The following is a 6,991-nucleotide window of genomic DNA, read 5'->3' as shown; positions in this document are numbered from 1 at the left end:
GAAAAAGATGCGCTCTGCGCATCTTTTTTGCGCAGGCAAAAACCTCTTGAGATCTATATGGGAGACAGGAACGGCCTCCGTCTTTCATTGGCTAGCTCCATAAATGGAGACTAGCCATTGGAAGACGGGCCTGTCCGTCAATGCCGGAGGAGACACGGGGGCGTTCCCGAGATTCTTTGGCTTTTGCCGACGTCACGCGACGTCAGGCGAAAGCCGGGAACGCCCCCGAATCTGTTCCGGCATTGCCGGCACCCGCCTTCCTGCTCCGGTGTCTCCCGCCGTCCGTGTCCTCTCCCGCCCCCCTCGATGAACAGCCGGCATTGCCGGCACCCGCCTTCCTGTGCCCCGTTCCCGCCCCCCTACCGCTGCCTCGGTTTAGTTGGTGCTCTCCGCATTTCATCTGAAACCCTCAGCCATCTCACAGGAGGATAACTGTCGGGCTGAACAGCAGTTGCGTGAAGTATGATTGTTTCCAGCATGTATCCCTCGATATCTTATTCCTCTCCCGCCCCCCCCCCCGTCCCTCTCGATGAACAGCCGGCATTGCCGGCACCCGCCTTCCCTTCAGAGTGCAGATTCAGAGTGGAGCTTCAGAGTGGAGCTTCAGAGTGGAGCTTCAGAGTGGAGCTTCAGAGTGGAGCTTCAGAGTGGAGCTTCAGAGTGCAGAGTGGAGCTTCAGAGTGCAGATTCAGAGTGCAGAGTGGAGCTTCAGAGTGGAGCTTCAGAGTGGAGAGTGGAGCTTCAGAGTGCGGAGTGGAGCTTCAGAGTGGAGCTTCAGAGTGCAGAGTGGAGCTTCAGAGTGGAGCTTCAGAGTGCAGAGTGGAGCTTCAGAGTGGAGCTTCAGAGTGCAGAGTGGAGCTTCAGAGTGGAGCTTCAGAGTGGAGCTTCAGAGTGGAGCTTCAGAGTGGAGCTTCAGAGTGCAGAGTGGAGCTTCAGAGTGGAGCTTCAGAGTGGAGCTTCAGAGTGGAGCTTCAGAGTGCAGAGTGGAGCTTCAGAGTGCAGAGTGGAGCTTCAGAGTGGAGCTTCAGAGTGCAGAGTGGAGCTTCAGAGTGGAGCTTCAGAGTGGAGCTTCAGAGTGCAGCTTCAGAGTGCAGCTTCAGAGTGCAGCTTCAGAGTGGAGCTTCAGAGTGGAGCTTCAGAGTGGAGCTTCAGAGTGCAGAGTGGAGCTTCAGAGTGCAGAGTGGAGCTTCAGAGTGCAGAGTGGAGCTTCAGAGTGGAGCTTCAGAGTGGAGCTTCAGAGTGGAGCTTCAGAGTGCAGAGTGGAGCTTCAGAGGGGAGCTTCAGAGTGCAGAGTGGAGCTTCAGAGGGGAGCTTCAGAGTGCAGAGTGGAGCTTCAGAGGGGAGCTTCAGAGTGCAGAGTGGAGCTTCAGAGTGGAGCTTCAGAGTGGAGCTTCAGAGTGGAGCTTCAGAGTGGAGGTGCAGAGTGGAGCTTCAGAGTGCAGAGTGCAGCTTCAGAGTGCAGAGTGCAGAGTGGAGCTTCAGAGTGCAGAGTGGAGCTTCAGAGTGCAGATTCAGAGTGCAGAGTGGAGATTCAGAGTGCAGAGTGGAGATCCAGAGTGCAGATTCAGAGTGCAGAGTGGAGATTCAGAGTGCAGAGTGGAGATTCAGAGTGGAGCTTCAGAGTGGAGCTTCGGAGTGGAGCTTCAGAGTGGAGCTTCAGAGTGGAGCTTCAGAGTGCAGAGTGGAGCTTCAGAGTGGAGCTTCAGAGTGCAGAGTGGAGCTTCAGAGTGGAGATTCAGAGTGGAGCTTCAGAGTGGAGCTTCAGAGTGGAGCTTCAGAGTGCAGAGTGGAGATTCAGAGTGCAGAGTGGAGATTCAGAGTGCAGATTCAGAGTGCAGAGTGGAGATTCAGAGTGCAGAGTGGAGCTTCAGAGTGGAGCTTCAGAGTGCAGCTTCAGAGTGGAGCTTCAGAGTGGAGCTTCAGAGTGGAGCTTCAGAGTGGAGCTTCAGAGTGCAGAGTGGAGCTTCAGAGTGGAGCTTCAGAGTGCAGAGTGGAGCTTCAGAGTGGAGCTTCAGAGTGGAGCTTCAGAGTGGAGCTTCAGAGTGGAGCTTCAGAGTGCAGAGTGGAGCTTCAGAGGGGAGCTTCAGAGTGCAGAGTGGAGCTTCAGAGGGGAGCTTCAGAGTGCAGAGTGGAGCTTCAGAGTGGAGCTTCAGAGTGGAGCTTCAGAGTGGAGGTGCAGAGTGGAGCTTCAGAGTGCAGAGTGGAGCTTCAGAGTGCAGAGTGGAGCTTCAGAGTGCAGATTCAGAGTGCAGAGTGGAGATTCAGAGTGCAGAGTGGAGATTGAGAGTGCAGATTCAGAGTGCAGAGTGGAGATTCAGAGTGCAGAGTGGAGCTTCAGAGTGGAGCTTCAGAGTGGAGCTTCAGAGTGCAGAGTGGAGCTTCAGAGTGCAGAGTGGAGCTTCAGAGTGGAGCTTCAGAGTGGAGCTTCAGAGTGGAGCTTCAGAGTGGAGCTTCAGAGTGCAGAGTGGAGCTTCAGAGTGCAGAGTGGAGCTTCAGAGTGCAGAGTGGAGCTTCAGAGTGGAGCTTCAGAGTGGAGCTTCAGAGTGGAGCTTCAGAGTGGAGCTTCAGAGTGCAGAGTGGAGCTTCAGAGGGGAGCTTCAGAGTGCAGAGTGGAGCTTCAGAGGGGAGCTTCAGAGTGCAGAGTGGAGCTTCAGAGGGGAGCTTCAGAGTGCAGAGTGGAGCTTCAGAGTGCAGAGCGGAGCTTCAGAGTGGAGCTTCAGAGTGGAGCTTCAGAGTGGAGCTTCAGAGTGCAGAGTGGAGCTTCAGAGTGCAGATTCAGAGTGCAAGGTGGAGCTTCAGAGTGGAGCTTCAGAGTGGAGAGTGGAGCTTCAGAGTGCAGAGTGGAGCTTCAGAGTGGAGCTTCAGAGTGCAGAGTGGAGCTTCAGAGTGGAGCTTCAGAGTGCAGAGTGGAGCTTCAGAGTGCAGATTCAGAGTGCTGAGTGGAGATTCAGAGTGCAGAGTGGAGATTGAGAGTGCAGATTCAGAGTGCAGAGTGGAGATTCAGAGTGCAGAGTGGAGCTTCAGAGTGGAGCTTCAGAGTGGAGCTTCAGAGTGGAGCTTCAGAGTGCAGAGTGGAGCTTCAGAGTGGAGCTTCAGAGTGCAGAGTGGAGCTTCAGAGTGGAGCTTCAGAGTGGAGCTTCAGAGTGGAGCTTCAGAGTGCAGAGTGGAGCTTCAGAGTGCAGAGTGGAGCTTCAGAGTGCAGAGTGGAGCTTCAGAGTGCAGAGTGGAGCTTCAGAGTGGAGCTTCAGAGTGGAGCTTCAGAGTGGAGCTTCAGAGTGGAGCTTCAGAGTGCAGAGTGGAGCTTCAGAGGGGAGCTTCAGAGTGCAGAGTGGAGCTTCAGAGGGGAGCTTCAGAGTGCAGAGTGGAGCTTCAGAGTGCAGAGCGGAGCTTCAGAGTGGAGCTTCAGAGTGGAGCTTCAGAGTGGAGCTTCAGAGTGGAGCTTCAGAGTGCAGAGTGGAGCTTCAGAGTGGAGCTTCAGAGTGCAGAGTGGAGCTTCAGAGTGGAGCTTCAGAGTGGAGCTTCAGAGTGCAGAGTGGAGCTTCAGAGTGCAGAGTGGAGCTTCAGAGTGCAGAGTGGAGCTTCAGAGTGCAGAGTGGAGCTTCAGAGTGGAGCTTCAGAGTGGAGCTTCAGAGTGGAGCTTCAGAGTGCAGAGTGGAGCTTCAGAGGGGAGCTTCAGAGTGCAGAGTGGAGCTTCAGAGGGGAGCTTCAGAGTGCAGAGTGGAGCTTCAGAGGGGAGCTTCAGAGTGCAGAGTGGACCTTCAGAGTGCAGAGCGGAGCTTCAGAGTGGAGCTTCAGAGTGGAGCTTCAGAGTGGAGGTGCAGAGTGGAGGTGCAGAGTGGAGCTTCAGAGTGCAGAGTGGAGCTTCAGAGTGCAGAGTGGAGCTTCAGAGTGCAGAGTGGAGCTTCAGAGTGCAGATTCAGAGTGCAGAGTGGAGATTCAGAGTGCAGAGTGGAGATTCAGAGTGGAGATTCAGAGTGGAGCTTCAGAGTGGAGCTTCAGAGTGGAGCTTCAGAGTGGAGCTTCAGAGTGGAGCTTCAGAGTGCAGAGTGGAGCTTCAGAGTGGAGCTTCAGAGTGGAGCTTCAGCGTGGAGCTTCAGAGTGGAGCTTCAGAGTGCAGCTTCAGAGTGCAGCTTCAGAGTGCAGCTTCAGAGTGCAGCTTCAGAGTGGAGCTTCAGAGTGGAGCTTCAGAGTGCAGAGTGGAGCTTCAGAGTGCAGAGTGGAGCTTCAGAGTGCAGCTTCAGAGTGCAGCTTCAGAGTGGAGCTTCAGAGTGCAGCTTCAGAGTGGAGCTTCAGAGTGGAGCTTCAGAGTGGAGCTTCAGAGTGGAGCTTCAGAGTGGAGCTTCAGAGTGCAGAGTGGAGCTTCAGAGTGCAGAGTGGAGCTTCAGAGTGCAGAGTGGAGCTTCAGAGTGGAGCTTCAGAGTGGAGCTTCAGAGTGGAGCTTCAGAGTGCAGAGTGGAGCTTCAGAGGGGAGCTTCAGAGTGCAGAGTGGAGCTTCAGAGGGGAGCTTCAGAGTGCAGAGTGGAGCTTCAGAGGGGAGCTTCAGAGTGCAGAGTGGAGCTTCAGAGTGGAGCTTAAGAGTGGAGCTTCAGAGTGGAGGTGGAGAGTGGAGCTTCAGAGTGCAGAGTGGAGCTTCAGAGTGCAGAGTGCAGAGTGGAGCTTCAGAGTGCAGAGTGGAGCTTCAGAGTGCAGATTCAGAGTGCAGAGTGGAGATTCAGAGTGCAGAGTGGAGATTCAGAGTGCAGATTCAGAGTGCAGAGTGGAGATTCAGAGTGCAGAGTGGAGATTCAGAGTGGAGCTTCAGAGTGGAGCTTCGGAGTGGAGCTTCAGAGTGGAGCTTCAGAGTGGAGCTTCAGAGTGCAGAGTGGAGCTTCAGAGTGGAGCTTCAGAGTGCAGAGTGGAGCTTCAGAGTGGAGCTTCAGAGTGCAGAGTGGAGCTTCAGAGTGGAGCTTCAGAGTGGAGCTTCAGAGTGGAGCTTCAGAGTGCAGAGTGGAGATTCAGAGTGCAGAGTGGAGATTCAGAGTGCAGATTCAGAGTGCAGAGTGGAGATTCAGAGTGCAGAGTGGAGCTTCAGAGTGGAGCGTCAGAGAGTGGAGCTTCAGAGTGGAGCTTCAGAGTGGAGCTTCAGAGTGGAGCTTCAGAGTGGAGCTTCAGAGTGCAGAGTGGAGCTTTAGAGTGGAGCTTCAGAGTGCAGAGTGGAGCTTCAGAGTGCAGAGTGGAGCTTCAGAGTGGAGCTTCAGAGTGGAGCTTCAGAGTGGAGCTTCAGAGTGGAGCTTCAGAGTGCAGAGTGGAGCTTCAGAGGGGAGCTTCAGAGTGCAGAGTGGAGCTTCAGAGTGGAGCTTCAGAGTGGAGCTTCAGAGTGGAGCTTCAGAGTGGAGGTGCAGAGTGGAGCTTCAGAGTGCAGAGTGGAGCTTCAGAGTGCAGAGTGGAGCTTCAGAGTGCAGAGTGGAGCTTCAGAGTGCAGATTCAGAGTGCAGAGTGGAGATTCAGAGTGCAGAGTGGAGATTCAGAGTGCAGATTCAGAGTGCAGAGTGGAGATTCAGAGTGCAGAGTGGAGCTTCAGAGTGGAGCTTCAGAGTGGAGCTTCAGAGTGGAGCTTCAGAGTGGAGCTTCAGAGTGGAGCTTCGGAGTGGAGCTTCAGAGTGGAGCTTCAGAGTGGAGCTTCAGAGTGCAGAGTGGAGCTTCAGAGTGGAGCTTCAGAGTGCAGAGTGGAGCTTCAGAGTGGAGCTTCAGAGTGCAGAGTGGAGCTTCAGAGTGGAGCTTCAGAGTGGAGCTTCAGAGTGCAGAGTGGAGATTCAGAGTGCAGAGTGGAGATTCAGAGTGCAGATTCAGAGTGCAGAGTGGAGATTCAGAGTGCAGAGTGGAGCTTCAGAGTGGAGCGTCAGAGAGTGGAGCTTCAGAGTGGAGCTTCAGAGTGGAGCTTCAGAGTGGAGCTTCAGAGTGCAGAGTGGAGCTTTAGAGTGGAGCTTCAGAGTGCAGAGTGGAGCTTCAGAGTGCAGAGTGGAGCTTCAGAGTGGAGCTTCAGAGTGGAGCTTCAGAGTGGAGCTTCAGAGTGCAGAGTGGAGCTTCAGAGGGGAGCTTCAGAGTGCAGAGTGGAGCTTCAGAGTGGAGCTTCAGAGTGGAGCTTCAGAGTGGAGCTTCAGAGTGGAGGTGCAGAGTGGAGCTTCAGAGTGCAGAGTGGAGCTTCAGAGTGCAGAGTGGAGCTTCAGAGTGCAGAGTGGAGCTTCAGAGTGCAGATTCAGAGTGCAGAGTGGAGATTCAGAGTGCAGAGTGGAGATTCAGAGTGCAGATTCAGAGTGCAGAGTGGAGATTCAGAGTGCAGAGTGGAGCTTCAGAGTGGAGCTTCAGAGTGGAGCTTCAGAGTGGAGCTTCAGAGTGCAGAGTGGAGCTTCAGAGTGGAGCTTCAGAGTGCAGAGTGGAGCTTCAGAGTGGAGCTTCAGAGTGGAGCTTCAGAGTGGAGCTTCAGAGTGGAGCTTCAGAGTGCAGAGTGGAGCTTCAGAGGGGAGCTTCAGAGTGCAGAGTGGAGCTTCAGAGGGGAGCTTCAGAGTGCAGAGTGGAGCTTCAGAGTGCAGATTCAGAGTGCAGAGTGGAGATTCAGAGTGCAGAGTGGAGATTCAGAGTGCAGATTCAGAGTGCAGAGTGGAGATTCAGAGTGCAGAGTGGAGATTCAGAGTGGAGCTTCAGAGTGGAGCTTCGGAGTGGAGGTTCAGAGTGGAGCTTCAGAGTGGAGCTTCAGAGTGCAGAGTGGAGCTTCAGAGTGGAGCTTCAGAGTGCAGAGTGGAGCTTCAGAGTGGAGATTCAGAGTGGAGCTTCAGAGTGGAGCTTCAGAGTGGAGCTTCAGAGTGGAGCTTCAGAGTGCAGAGTGGAGATTCAGAGTGCAGAGTGGAGATTCAGAGTGCAGATTCAGAGTGCAGAGTGGAGATTCAGAGTGCAGAGTGGAGCTTCAGAGTGGAGCTTCAGAGTGGAGCTTCAGAGTGGAGCTTCAGAGTGGAGC

This window comes from Lissotriton vulgaris, chromosome 8 (assembly GCF_964263255.1).
Source record: "Lissotriton vulgaris chromosome 8, aLisVul1.2, whole genome shotgun sequence".
Taxonomy (NCBI): Eukaryota; Metazoa; Chordata; class Amphibia; order Caudata; family Salamandridae; genus Lissotriton; species Lissotriton vulgaris.
The sequence above is the reverse complement of the archived record's forward strand: the minus strand, read 5'-3'. Positions refer to the sequence as shown.